This window comes from Protopterus annectens, chromosome 3.part1 (assembly GCF_019279795.1).
Source record: "Protopterus annectens isolate FY-2018-M chromosome 3.part1, PAN1.0, whole genome shotgun sequence".
Taxonomy (NCBI): Eukaryota; Metazoa; Chordata; order Ceratodontiformes; family Protopteridae; genus Protopterus; species Protopterus annectens.
Window position 1 is genome coordinate 917477774 of NC_056732.1, and position 16059 is coordinate 917493832.

Below are 16059 nucleotides of genomic sequence, written 5' to 3' on the forward strand. Positions count from 1 at the left end.
TCCCTAAGTAATGACAGACTTTTGAGTTTCAGTCTTCATATCCTTCAGAAAATGCATATTATCACCATGCCAGTTATTCTGGTGACTTTATAAGTTTATAAGAGCAGTATTTAAAATGAGTCACTGTTTTAGGCTTTTGCTCCACTATTGTTTTAGAATTGTTGAGAATGTTGTGTTAAGAGGTTGAGAACTATAATCTTGTAGTGCCGGCTTTGATTCTCTCAGCCCTCGACTGCTAGCCTAACTTGGCATCAGTTACTGTGCATCTTCCCCAGTACTTAAAGGGAGGATTATGTAAACTTGTAGAGTTGTCCCTCCCACCCCAAGATAGATTGCCAGATGATACATATATATAGTATGTGCCAAAGTCATTCCAGACATTCTGAGAAAATGTGTATAGTTGAGAGCTATAACTCCTTCAGTCAAAAATGGATGTATGGGTAGAGAACTCAGGCTCTTGCTCCTTGTATCTAAGGTATAGGGTTTGAGCCTGAGAAATCGTAACCAGCAAGTATACCTACCCTGGGGCATTACAACATACACACACACACACACACACACACACACACACACACACACACACACACACACACACACACACACACACACACACACACACACAAACACACACACACACACACACACACACACATACACACACACACACACACACACACCAATCACTTAAAATGCTGAATATGACTTGCAACAGTATTGTGCAGCAATTAATGCCCATAATGGTGAATGCTCAAAAGTCGTGAAACTGAATGAACTTGCAACAGCGCCATGAATGCATGCAACAATACAGCTGATTAAAAAAGGTTGTGGTTGGTAAATGGGAACTGCAGACAACAAATTAACAGTCGTGTTGTTTTTCCTCATATCTAGAGGACTCGCCATATCGCTGTTTTAGGCTGATGTGTTTTCCAACAGGCAGTAGCTGATGTCATCATGCATGTCCCTATAGGCTGGTGATGCACGGTGACATCAGCCAAAACTTTAAAGTGGCAAAAAAAAAAAAAAAAAAGACTGGGAAATTCGGAAATTAAGGGAGCCACTCAGGAATTTGTGGTACCCTGATATTTTGGCATCAAAACTGGTAAATACCGAGGTATTTGGTATGGTTGAGAGGTCTGGTTGGAATGAAAGCATGTACTTGTGCCTATAAGGTGTAGACTTTAACCATTATGCTAAACTCGCCTGCATATTTAATATATGATATATGTATATGTATATATATTATATATATATATATATATATATATATATATATATATATATATATATATATATATATATATATATATATATATACAGAGAGAGAGAGAGAATGAAAATTATTTGATTATGTTGCATATCTGGAAGTTCTGCAGGGTTATCTTCCATGTCCCGACTTCAGTGATTCTATATGAACCATGTGCTGAGGTGTCTGGATCTGTGACACTGGAGAGAAATTCCTCTCTTTCAGTCAGGTGTATTTTGGTAGAAGGACCATCCCACAGCAATGCATTCTGGGGAAATTGCAGCTGCCGTATATCTCACCTGTGTGATCATTTCACTGTCTCTATGTCTTATTTTTGAATATGTATGCATATGACTTGCAGCCCCATTTATGTCATTGACCATCTTCTCCCAGAAATGATCACAGGAGGATATGTCACTTCTGCCTCTCTCTAAGTGAAATGATCCCTGGAGACATAGTGCCTGAATGAGCACTTCATTCTCAGCATCACTGTATGGCCGTTAGCAGTCTGCAGATCTCTAGGAACGATAACGCTGTATGAGAAAAATGTAAAAGGGAAAAAAAAGTACAAAAGTAACCCACAAATGATTGTTAATAAAAGCACATATCTACGAATGTATCCATCCACAATGCAGAAAAAAAGTGAAAAAGTAAGGCTCCATATGAGTACATGCAACTTAATACAGACCCCCCCCCCCAATCAAAGAAAGGAATTTAAAAAAAAAATTATGAGAAGACAAATATTTGTGTAACTCTACAGTACATTGCAGCATTAACAAAAATAAGGTACACTTTTCAAGGAAATATGGCTGCAGCTTCTGGTGGGATATACACTTCTGTGGAGGGCAACCAAGTACACATCACAGTCTTAACACAATTTAATGTGATAATAATGTAACCCACCCCCGACCTTTGCTAATAAGAACTACAACACTTTTTTGCACTAACTGGTCAGCTTCCCAGATTAAAATTTACATTAAATGTCAGGTGACATTCTTTAGAATCATTTTAATGGTCAAGAAGTAGCTGATATATGGTTATGGCTATGCCAACAGCTATTGAGAAAAATGCAAACAGTAAATCAACAGGTGTGTTGTGAAATGCACTCCATCATTAAGGATAAAATGCATCAATTTGTTAAAAATATATATATATATATATATATATATATATATATATATATATATATATATATATATATATATATATATATCTTTGTAGCAAGTCAGTTCCTAAATTAGAAACATGTTTTTAAAACAAATACTCCACCTCCACTACAAGTTCCTTATCTACACATTTACCTTAATGTAGTACAGATTCAGCCCTCTGCACACTGTGAAAATGCAGATGGGGTGTGAACTCATTAAAATTCATGAATTTCACAATCTGCACTAAGTCCAGGGCAGGTAAGCATGGTATAAGGACTGACAAGATTGTGTGCACACACCCTGGCAGCACCTGGAGGCACCTTGAGAAGTTTTACCAGCTAAGGGCTTGCAAGTGTGAATGATTAGCCTGGCTGCAGGAAAAATCACGGATTCACAGTCAGTCCTCTTTGTTGTACACTTAACCAAGGGTGTGTCAGGGAGAAGAGACTTGCATGAAAATCTCTGAGTACATTGACTGACATAAGAGAGCAACATTCCAAACAAACATATAAATTATGACCACAGTTTGTGCCACTGAGTAAAACTTGTTTGCCTTTCTAAGACAGTAGAGTACTCATTGAAACTTATATCAAAAGCAAGGGAAATCACATAACAGTCTTGTTAGAGAAACATAGATAAGGGAATGATGCTGATTAACAGAAGAAAATAGCTGTAGTTTTGCTAATTTTTCTTTTATATGATGTGAGGAATGATTAGCTTAACTGTTGTCAATATCCCAGTCATCCACACATCTAACTGCAACTTACAAAGGACAACTTTCAGAACTTGCTTCTGTTGCACTTGTAATGTCATTTTATATTATATCACATCCTGAATATATGTAACCTACTTTTTTCTTTGTAGTATATGTATGTGTCTATGGCGAATGCTGATAATTATTTCAAGTATTTGTTGTGAATGCCCTTGTTTCATGGGGTTTAAATCCAGATAGGGCTGTTGTTTAAGCAGCATAAGTTCATTCTACAAGACAATAAAGTTGAGGAATTACTTTAACAAATTGTTTCATAATGTTCTCTTTATTTAAGTACCTTACCATTATCATCATAATCTTCTTTCAGCTTATCCTGGTTAGGGGTCACCACAGAGAAACAACGGTCTTCAGAATGATTGACAGTGGAGTTTTACAGTACTGAGTTGTCAGTCAAGCACCCAGCCTTCCACAGAAGGCACACACATGCACACACTCACACTTGGGGCCAATTGAGAGTGTGCAATCCACCTGCAGCATATCTTTGGGATGTGGGAGGAAACCGGAGCACCCAGAGAAAACCCATGTGACTAAAGGCAGGACATGCAGACTCCACACAGAAGGTACCCCAGCCAAGAATTGAACCAGAGAACCTCTTGCTGTGAGGTGGCAACACTAACCGCTGCACCACCACATAAGTACCTTATCAGTTAACAAAAATTCACTTCATAAGGAAAAAAGTGAAAAATTTAATTGGCGCTGCCTTCTATATCACAAACAAGGTGGGTTCTGATGTGTGGGCCTCAGCACTCTGACTAGAACTTTATGAATAAATTCCACCCTGCTAACTGCCTCTGTGGCACAAGATGTAAGTGAAGTGAACTTAGAGAAAGAGGCCACAAAATGCAGAGTTCAAATTCAGTTTACAGATATTTTTTGTGATTGACAGAATAAATACTGACACCATGTTGAATAAGAAATGAACAGGCCAAAGTCTGTAATACATGATAAACATCTTACCTGTAGTACAGGAGAACTGAAATTACAAAGGTGCTGTGGTAAACTTTTCTCTTTTCATTACTAATAATAATAAGTGATAAGGATGTTATATAACATGTTGTAGTGTGTGTGCTGCACAAAATTAGTGGCATGCGTTATGTGAAAGCGTTTCCTGTATGCTGGAGAACTTGTCCATATCTCACAAGTATTAATCATAGGTTTATATGTTCATAGGTAGGCACTAGGCTATCTGCCCAAAGGCATTTATAAGCCTAGCCAGAATGTGTTAGCTTTCACCGCCCCCTTAGACTAGTTCCCTGTGCCTCTATCCAGCACAGCCACTGAAGTGATCCCCGGGGTAAACCTTTTGTTTCCCATCCACTCGTCAAGGTTTCTTTTGAAGAGTGTTAGCAAGGAGCTCTGCCTAATGTAGACTGGAATCTTGTTCCAAAGCATGGAAAGTCTCTGGGACAGGAATCTATCCCTCCAGCATGTCCTATTTATTGTTGTGGTGAGGTTTAGATCCCTATAGCATGTGGCTGGATGGGATAAGGATTTCATTAGGTGGAGCATGTCCATCAATTCTGGGTTGGACATGGCCTTGTATGTCAGGCAGAGATCACCTCTGAGTAGGCGGTATACAACCAAGTACAGCTGGAGTTTCTTCAGTCAAGCTGCATAGGGCATCTGTTTGAGGCCAGTGATCCTCTTGATGAGGTACTTCTGTGGTCTTTCCAGCTGGTGTAGGTGTCTTGTAAGGTACATCCCAAATGGGGCATTGTACTCTATGATGGGTCTGATGAGTGATGAGTAGAGGGGCAGAATGACCTCTTTTGATCTGGATGTGAACCCTTTTGTGATTAGGTGGGCCATGTAGAAGGATTTTCTAACCACTTTGGCAATGTGATTATCAAAGGTGAGATTACTATCTACTTGGGTCCCCAGATCCCTTATCATGTCCTCCGTATTTAGGGGACTGCCACCTATGTGGTAGTTTGTGGGTACTTTGTTTTTTCCAAAGGGGATGACAATGCACTTTTTGGCATTTAGCTTGAGGCCATGATTTTGACACCAGGTATCCGTCTCAGTGAGACCCTTTTGGAGGATGTCTGTGTCAGCCGGAGAGTCAATTATAGCCCCTAGTTTGCAGTTGTCTGTGAACTTGGTCAGCTGTAGTCCTCCTTTGCTTGCCTGTACCTCTGAGAAGTATATGCCGAACAGGAGGGGTCCTAGGACTGAGCCCTGGGGAATGCCACTTGTAACCAGTTTAGAGTTGGACCTAGCTCCCGCAATTCTCACCATCTGGGTTCTGTTTGTGAGCCACTTGGCAACCCATCTTGTGACGTAGTGGTTTATGTTCAGGCTGGTGAGCTTGTCTATAATACCAGAATGGGGAATGGTGTCGAAGGTCTTTGCGAGGTCTAGGTAAGCTGTGTGTACCACCTTTCCCTCGTCTATAGCCTTGGTAACTGTCTCATAGAAGTCCACCAGGTTTAGTAGGCATGATCTACTCTTAACAAAGCCAAACTGGGTAGGATCCAGTGTTTGGAGGTTCCCAATGTCTCTGTTAATGAGTTTGTTGATAATGCACTCCATAGCCTTGCAGACCAAGCTAGTCAGGCTTATAGGGTGATAGTTCCCTGGGTCTGTTGTGGCTCCATCTTTGTGGAGCAGAATAAACATTGCTGTACACCACTCTGTGGGTATGTAGCCTGTGTATAGGCTGAGTTTGAACAGTGTGTTTAGGTGAGGGGTTAGTTTGTCTTTGAGCTCATGTAGGATGCAGCCTGGGACACTGTCCGGTCCCATTAATGCTGTGTTTTTGGCTTTGGAGAGTGTCTGTGATTTCAGGGACTCTACATTCTTCTGGTATGGTTATGGGCCCTTTAGGGGGTTAGAGGGGGGTGAAGTTTGCGCTGAACCTGTCTGCCAGGATGTTGGCGATATTGGTTGGTTCAGTGTATTTTGTGTCATTCTGCACTAACTCTGAGCAGATCTTAGCATTGCCACTTAGATTCTTGACATAGCTAACGAATGCCTTGTGGTTATCTTTGGAGTCCTTGGCAATTTTTCTTTCGAAGCTCGCCTTGGATGATTTTATGAGGGATTGCAGTTTCTTGCTGATACTGATCATGGATGTCTTTCCTTCCTGGGATTTTACTCATTTCTGTAGTTTCCTCCTTCTATTGTATAGCTTGTTTATGGCAGGATTCCACAAGACTGGCTTCCTTTTCTTGGAGGAGTGAGTCTTGGTTTTGCTTGGGATGGCACGATCCATGCATTCTTGTAGGTGCCCATAGAATGCATTAGTAAAGGATTTTTCAACTTGGACAGCATTATCCTTCAGCATGGGTGCTTTGAATCTTTCCACCTTGGTCATAAGTAACGTGAAGTTTGCTTTTGAAATGTTTTTCATGGTGGTTTTCTTGTCTGAGGGCGGAATGTGGATATCCAAAGTGATTTGTTTACGGTCAGATCTAACCAGCGAGGGGTTGACTTCTGGTGTGGAACACCAGTCGCCCATGTTGGTGATGACCAGGTCCAAAATGTTGTCACCTCTGGTGGGAGTGTTGACCAGTTGAACCATAGCAGTTATACAATTTATAACAAGCTTTGATGTCATGAATCATTGTATGTACTATGGCAAGAATGACCTCCTGTAATTCTCTGTGAATCCCCTTTCAGAACAATTACCATTATCTGAAACCCTGATGATGTGTGACCTAAATACTACTTGTGATGTGTCAAGCAGATGTAAAAAAGAAGACTGTGTCATGCTAGTGCTATAACTGCTGTAGTCCATGCTACACACACCTGTTAAAAGTCTTACTCTGCAATACAATGTCATTTTTATGCCTTTTGCATATGCTGTCCACAGTCCACTTGACATTGAGCAAACATGGACCACTTCCTTTGGAAAAACGTGACGCATTTAATTTTGGATGCCTTCTGTAGTGCAAATGAATGGAGATGGTGAACAGCCATCAGCACTCTAGACACAAGGTGTTAAGTGCAATGATCTTAGAGAATAAAGACTGATGATGCAGGATGTGAATGCAGTTTACAGGTATTTTTACAGATGGAGTCCGAATGCCATTTGTTACAGCATTTTGATTAAGAATGTAACAAGAAAAGCAAATGAGTATCATAGATATGTTTATTGAAAATAAACGTATCATTGCTACAGAGGTCTAATATAATGTGTGCAAATTATGTCAAACATGAAATTGTTGATATTTAATTTAAAATACACTTGCATAGATATGATGTGTGCAACAATTTTGTTATAGTTATTATGAGTTATCACATATAAGTATATGTTTAGGACAGTATGTGTTGTGAAATATGCATGTAACATAACCCACCATATCCATAGGTAAATACTAGGCTATTAGTTTGCAGACTACTTGAAGTCTAGCCTATAACTTGAGGTCAAAATCAAAGCCTGCACCTTGTATATGTAAATTAAAAACTTTAACCATTGTACCAATCCCTGTATTACTGGGGTCATACAACTGGATGCAACTGTAATGAATTTACAAGCGCAAATATATATTTTACATAGAAATGCAGTCCCATGATTACTCAAAGTCAAAGACATACAGGCTGTCAAGGAAACACCCTCTAAACCTTGAAAAAAACAGAAGAGCTGCAAGCTGATTAAAATACAGTTGCAACAAATTACAATATTTCTGCTGAGATACTGGAATTTCACTCTGTTCCCACTGAAACAATTCTTTCATTTTGGTTATAGTTTCAGAAAACAAATAACTCTTCTGGCAGGAAATCTGAATTAAAGCTTTCGACAAAGTCAGAGTCTTAGCCTTGAAGAAGATTCGCTAGTGTATTTCTCTGCCAGTGTAATCTTTGTTCCTCTGGCTGTGATTTTATGACAGATAAAGAGGACAAGCGTTTCTTTCTTTTTTTTTTTCATTTTTTACACTCAGTTGGGAATCAAGCTTAAAAAAGCCCTTAGTACACTTCAGAAAAATTCAACATACATAGTAAAACACACAGGATAAGCAAAATATTTGTTTTTCTATAAGAACTGCTAGAAAAAGTCCTACTCTAGGCAGGAACACTTTCCCAAGAATTAGGTGCCTTAGTGTGTCAGTGGGATAAAACTTTGTCCCCACCTTCCTCTAAGATAACAAGAGTGGTTCTCGCTTGTTCTTGAAGAACATCCCAATATAGATATGGGATGTGTCTAACTCCCAGTTCTTAGCAATGAAAGAGCTACACCAGCAAAGACAATGATGACTGGTCCAAGGCTCCAGATTTGGGCACAGCAAAGTCACCATCAGTGTCTAAGGCACTGAGGAAGCTGACTTGACTACCAAAGACTCTGGAGAAACTTTTTCATGCTTGCAGATGGGGAAGGAAGAAGAGAAGAGCTGCTTAACTGCTCTATGAGTAGCCAAAAAGAGAGTCTGGCAAGCGGATAGCAAAGCCTTAATTAGTTTATAACTTTTCTGATAGAAAATTCAATGTCTTCATGTAAAAAAAATCTGGTGCAATCCTCAAAACCAGCTACTCAAACCTCTATTTTTCTGCATAGAAAAGTAAGTTTTAAACAACCAAAGTGATTTTTACACATTTTTTTTACACGTGGGCTTAAGAAAAAAAAATATTCTAAAACACACACACACACACACACACACACACACACACACACACACACACACACACACACACACACACACACACACACACACACACACACACACACCAAATGACAGTCCATAAAGTCAAACTTTCTAGCACAAATGAATACGTTTTGCAGAAACTCCATAGTTTCTTTTCAAAATAATGATACAGTAGAAGGTTTTCACAAAAGGGTACTTCTCTGCCCAGTCTTGAGAGACGGCTAGCAAACCATTGATCCCCCAAAGCATACAGGGAGAGTGGACTTCAGTGGCATGAAAGTCCTGAAGCTTTGGTGGTCAGACTGATTATGCAGCTCTCATTGAGCCCCACAGCAGTTAAGAAGTGGAAGGTGGCCAGAAGCTTTAAATACTGGCCAGGGGTTAGGTTACGTTCTGGACAGAAAATAACCCATACAGCCTAGGCTACTCAACTGTGATGTAATAATGTACTTCTCGGTTATTCCTGCAGCATCATATATCAAGGATGTGTGATTTATCAGAATAATACCTGAAATAGGACTTGAACAAAGATAAGGTTCACACAAGGAATATAAAGCAGATCTGATACAGACTCAGAAGGAGAAGGGAGGTTAATAAACATATGTCTCTTGGCAGTAATAATTGCACAGTACGTATTACTGGCAAGAAAGGAAAACAAAATAATGCAAAATAAGTGAACAGTGTTTGTGAGGGAATAGGTTCTAGTAGCTCTATTAAAGAAACAATGATTGTTAAAATTACAAGAATAGAAGTTAATTGCTTATAGGATGATGTTCTTTAATTTTGAAAATAAATGAAAATACATATTAAAGAACGTGTATAGGAGTTAAAAGATCGATGCCAAAAAAAGTGTATGAGAAATTAAAGAATGTGACATTATGGAAGTACATAAGCTGTCACCTAATGCCATTGCTGTGATGGAATTCATTGCTATTGTTATATACCTATGCTACCATTAGGCATATGTTGTTTGAAATCCTCTGCATTAGAATCTGTCTGTTACATAAAGAAAATGGTAAACTTCAACAATATGTGTATATATGGGTACATGCCCATCAGTGACAAGGAGCTTTTCACCACATGCAATTGCAGGAATAAAAATAAACCAGCCCTCTGATAAACTACAGATATGAAAGGAATTAAAATATACCCATAGTTATTGCAGAATAATCTGTAAAGTCTGGCATATGTATAGGGAGATCCATAATTTAAGGGGATTTCCACAAGTTTTATGTTCAGTGACTGATTTACATATAATGGCTGATGCTTAGTCATACAGCAGTAGTTGCAAGTGCATTCAGTGGGATATAGGCAGCATTAAGATGGCTTAGTATTTACATTGTTGCCTTTGATGATATGTAGCCATGAATGTATAACAGGCCATTTTAATATGCTGACATTTTACTGCCCTGTTTCTGTATAAAATTCAGTAGGTGTGTTGCGTACCATATAATGACATTCACATTTGTTAAGATGTCTGTCACTGGCTGTGATAATATCTGAGATTCATCCTCTATTCTTGAGGTTGAGGTGATACTTGTTTTCAGATGTGCATGTAGCTGTCGCCTCACCTTTGTTATAGCGCTGGAGTTGTGGCACATTGGTTATGTGTTTTGCTCTTATTTATCATAATATCAACTGGCAAGAGTTAAAATCTCACCTCTGCATATTTGACCTGTACAGACTTGTTAAATGGATTTATAGATATGCTGATTTTGTTAGGACATATAGATCACCTATTCAGACATGTTTTTCATATTCATTCAGATCATCTGTAAATAACAGTGGTATACATAACACGGATTGTTTTGCATAGCTATGCACTATAAGTGATCGGCAAGGCATTCATTTTACATATGCTTTTAATGTTGTCATGTCAGTATGTGAACCCCTATATAAACTCTAAGATGTGCACATCACCCTGTCCTCCAGATGTTGAAATGAAACAGGAAAGACAATTTCTCACATACATAAAAAGAAATTATAATCCAGGCTCTGCACCAGCATTGTCACAACCTTCTTTGATGGACAGCCTATACTGTATGGGAGAGTCAAGTGTTGATGGATCTGAAACATGATGAATATTGTGGGTGGTCACAATAGATCCAGGGAGGCCTGTCAGTGGCAATTCTGTGACATGATCCTCCAGCACTATAAGAGGGTGAGGAATGCCACTGGAGGTGAGTCACCATTACCTCCCCTGGATGAGATAACAAGGTTCCTGCTCTCACATCATACCAGCAGCCATGATCATCAGATACCCAGGGGAGGTACTGAGGCAGCTGTACCAGGTATGTCCAATGTTCACAAACACTACAGCATACACCAATGTTCACTGAGGGACATTAACTTGCACTTCTTACCATTATGATATCTTTGTGTTACAACTGTAGAAGTATGCCATGAACATGAAAGCACACCTGATGTGGATGTAGAGCATAAGTGTTATACCATGTTATATTACCAACACAGCACATGCATAACGCTCTCAGCAATGTGTGATGTTATGTTTTTCAATTGCATATGTCCCTCAACATCTGAACAGCAGCAGCACATTTTATATGTGTATTCATATTCTGTTATTGTGATTCATGGTTGTTGTGTGCTTCTGCTTTCTTTTATGATTGTATAGCTTACTCACATGTTATCATTTTTGTGCCATTTTAACTTGCAGATTCATCCTTACAAGACATGGGACAGGAAACTGCACATTCGGACAGACCTGGTAAGGTTGTCTATGTGATTGATAATGAGCACATCAGTAATATAAGACATTAGTGCTTCCTTGTTCCCTACACAGGTATGTCTGGGCAACACGTGGATTATTTGTCTCGTAAGTGTCTCCTTATCCTGATAATTTCATCCATAGTTGTTATGTGCCTCTGCCTCCTTTTAGGACTGTGGAGTATACTCACATGTTGTTGTTTGTGCGCCATATTATAATACAGGATCTACATTACAATAGCTGGTGCACTCCCTAAGTAGGAAGGATGTACCTGGGAAATCAGACTATATAGTTGCTACATTTCACTTTGGATCATTACATCTATGCACCTCATGACTACTGCGGTCTTGTTCACTTCCATAGGATGCCTGCAAATTAGACATCATCCTCACCCATCCAGTATGTGTCGAACTTATGTACTGTGTCTAATACATCAGGTGTTATGCTACATGATGCCTTGCATGTTTTTATTTTATTTTTATTTTATTTTACATTTGTTTACCGGGAAAGTCCAAATGGACACAGATCCGTTTTCAGCGGAGGCCTGGAGAGAAAAGCTCCACAAATATTACATTAATTATTTTGGTTAACATTACCATTTATACAAAACATTAGTTAACATTAGTATGATATAACACAGTTTTCATGCAGACAGTTACACAGTTAGTTACCTTACAACAGTAATATTTGCAAGGTACAGGTTATTTCAACTCAGAGTACAGTATGTTGGTTGAATACAGATAAAAACAGTAGTTTGAAATGAGTTTTATTAGAGTGTCTGCTAAAATTTGTGCAAAAGGGGTAAGACGGTAGAGAATAATTTGTTTTACAGCTTTGTGTCACTAAGCTATTAGTGGTTGAGAACAATGGTGTTTATTTGATTGAGTATTAATAGTATTTAATAATGATTTGTGTATGTTTATCTTTTCTGGTCTATATTAGAACAGCAAAGGTTTAGCTTGTCGAACACCTACATGTTGACAGCTAAACAGTGAAAGATTACAACCTCAAATGGCCACCAGCAAATTTTTTCCTATGGAAAAAATTTGCTTGGCCGTTATCAGGAATTTGCCTTTTACCCCAATGTAGAGCAATCTCGGAGTTGGTATATTTACTTAGGGGGGTGTGGGGGTACAGCCCCCCACATTGGGGGTTGTGGGGGGGCAAAGCCTCACACTTAATTAGGGTTTGAAAGTTTGTTTTAGAGTCCAACAGCCAAGCAATTTTTTTCCTATGAAAAAATTCACAGAAGTGGCCATTCGCAGTTGTAAGTTTTTGCTCTTTAGCTGTCAACGTTTGGTGTTCAACAAGCTAAACATTCAAGTATATAATATAGAGCTTATCCTTTTACATGACAGTGGCATTTCAACTCTCACCAGTGGTGGTGGAGTCACAGGAGGACATGACAGGTAGGTTTTGTTACCTGTGTTGACCTTATCTGTTATATTTGTTTGATATGTAAATTACATGGTCTGTCTCTGTTATATAGGGTCCCTGAGTAACCCACTGCCATGATAACCTGGTAAATCCATATCATCATTAACATTATATGCCACGGTGGTATGGCTGTAGCATTGTTCTCTCACAGCAAGAGGTTCTCCTGTTCGATTCTCAGATTGGCTTGGGAGTACCTTCTGTGTGGAGTCTGCATGTCCTCCCTGCGGCTGGGTAGCGTTTGAAAGACATGCGTGCATAAATGGGCATGCCTTAGTTGAAGGTTGGGTGTTGAGCTGGCACCTCGGTGTTTCGTAAAAAAATCTACTGCCAATCATTAGCGGACCGGAGTTCCGCTGTGGCGACCCCTTACCGGGAAAAAGCCGAAAGACAAACAACATTAACATTGTAGTTATATAGTTGTCCCAGATGTAAGTACTATGCTGTATCATTTGATTTCTGTGAATGTATGTGACATGTGTCATCTGTCTCTTTTTGTATTATTTCCACTACCTGCTTCCTCCTGCAGTCAGTCCACTGATCTGGAGGTGGAATATGATATGCCTAAATGTATTAAGATCTTAAATTGAGACTGGTATAAGTATATTTTTACACTTGCTATAACTGTTTCAGTGATATTCAATAACTCTGTGTTTAGCATGGCAAAGTTTGTGTGTTAAACTGGTCTCTGGTTTACTTCTGATTACTCTAGATGGCTGCATTTGATTTTCCCTCCCACCCCCTGTATTGTTGTTGTTCTTATAGCTTGGTGCCTTTTGCTTTGCCCACCTCCTATTATAAATTTGTTATTGGACACTCCTCCCCGTCCCATTGCATCAGCTCATTCTACTGAGTACAGTGAGAGTATTTGAGAAGGCCACCCCCTTAGCTTCTTAACATTGAATTATCTTTTGTTTCCTCCCTTTCTACTTGACAAAAAAAGTAGAGTCTATTCAGCTGCTTTTACTGTATTTATTTTGTGTCTTTTCCTATTATAGTACTTGTGACGATTGGGGAGAGATGGGCAAAGGCTGCCAGCCTAGTCAAATAGAATTTGATATATAATTCTGGCATTTGTAAATAAATGTAAAATACAGGCATGTTTTCTTGAATGTAAAAGAATATTGCGAAATGTGGACCTGCAAAATATGTGACAACATTGCACTCTACTGGCCAAGTAGAGCATGTTGTACCCTTTCATGTTAGAATTCAGCTCCAGGGCGGCTGGGTGAAGATTTCATGCCCATTGTTTTTAGGCTAAAGTTTATGACCAGAATTTAGATGTGAAATGTGTTTTATTGCTCTGGTTTCTTTTAGAATATACATGTGAAATGTCTATTGTTGTAAGTTTCTGTGCAGGTGTTAGATTGCTAAATAATGCAGTTTGTGGCCTGAGAACTCAGACCAGGTGTTAAGATGATGCAATATGAATACTGGGAAAACCAAAGTGTCAAAAATTATGTAATTTTGGGAGGGCCTTAGAAACATGTTTGTGAGTAATGTTTAAATAGCATTTCTCATAAGAGACTGAATGCATTTTGACTTTGGACATCTAACTTATCAGCAGTCTGCCTTGTGCTCACATGTAAGTTTTAGCACTGTGATTTCTTGTAGGAATAGTTAAAGCTAGTAAAGATTAATTAGGTATTTTTCTTTGAAATCAGACCTGTCCTACTACATTATTTTAAGTTTCTGTGTGATCTCTGAACTCTTAGATATCTCTGTGGTGTAGTAGTTTTGTCTTGTGTTTTAATTATTTATTATTAAATATTTTTAAAACCTTCTATCTGTGGCTGATTTGTGTAGAGATAAGCTCTAGATACATTGCATATTTATAGAGGTTATTGTAATAGGCCACTCTAAAGTAAGCCTTGATTGTTAGTCATACTACCATTGGGTATTAATATTGCACAGCAATAATTGGACACCCTTTTAAAGGCCTTTTAATAGCTGATATTATTAACTGGGTGGTGGCAGTAATTACTACCATGTAGTCTGGGTAAAGGGGCACAGTTGGAGAATCTGTATCAGCCTTTCCCAGGAGTGTCTATGAAGTTGTATAAATATTATCTCAAAGTGTGTGTGTGTTGTGTCAGCTACTTGGCAGGGACACGAATCACTGGTTGGGCAGAGAGGATATTGGAGGTTCTAGCTTGCCCAGTTAGGCTGAGACCTGGACCCTAGAGCTGTGCCAGTGGGGAGTCTTATTGGGGACCTGGTAAGCAAAGGAGAAACCAGCCCCAGACTGATTGTAATCTCTGTGTGCACTTAAGGGAAATTGTACTTTACTGTGTGTATTAGTTATCCTTTCCTCTTCTATGAGATGACCTCCCTGGTGTTAGTGGTGAGGACTGAGGCTCCTTGATTGCTGGGCCAGGGCACGGTCATCACAGTACTTTATTTTGCTTTTGCTGCTGTTCTTAAAATTGTTCAATTGCGTTTATACCGCCTCTTTTATTACTGCTGGTTATTAGCCTGATTACATTGAGAACATTGTTTTATGAAATTGCTGCTTTACACTGTTTTTTTTTTTTGTTGTCATGACTGTGATTTTAAGCACTTTAACTTTCAATTACCTATGCACTTAGCATAGTCTATATTCAGTCTTACAGAATCTAGATTGCCCTGCATCACTTGAGTACTAAAACCAGCTCTTAACTGAGATACTGAAAGATCTGAGGCATCCATTGGTTCCAACGAACTATAAATGTTTATGCTCCTATATTGCACTTTTAATTTGTATTTGCATTCTACTGTCTGTTTGAATTGTCAGAACTCTATTTGGCCACATTTTACTGCATAATGCATTAGTTCAGCAGTAGCATAGCCCAGTTCCAGGCTTGCTGTTTCTGGGTCTGTTTTGTAATTTCTGAGCATCAAATTCAAGACATCTTTGTTGGAGAAGGCCTTTCTCCACCCTTGTGGGAAAGACTCCTGTCTGCATCCCATCTAGCTGAGAGTGATTGGACTAGAGCTCAGAGAGTGCATCCTTATTTGCTAGTGTGAGTTAAAATGGTTATTTCTTGTTTTATATAAGCCCCATGTCTGTGTTTCTTGCATGTAGCACACCATCGTGCACTGCAGTGTAACAGTAGTTACCACTGGTGGTTAAAGTAGCAAGCATTTTTCTTGTTAAATTTTCACTTAGCACTTTG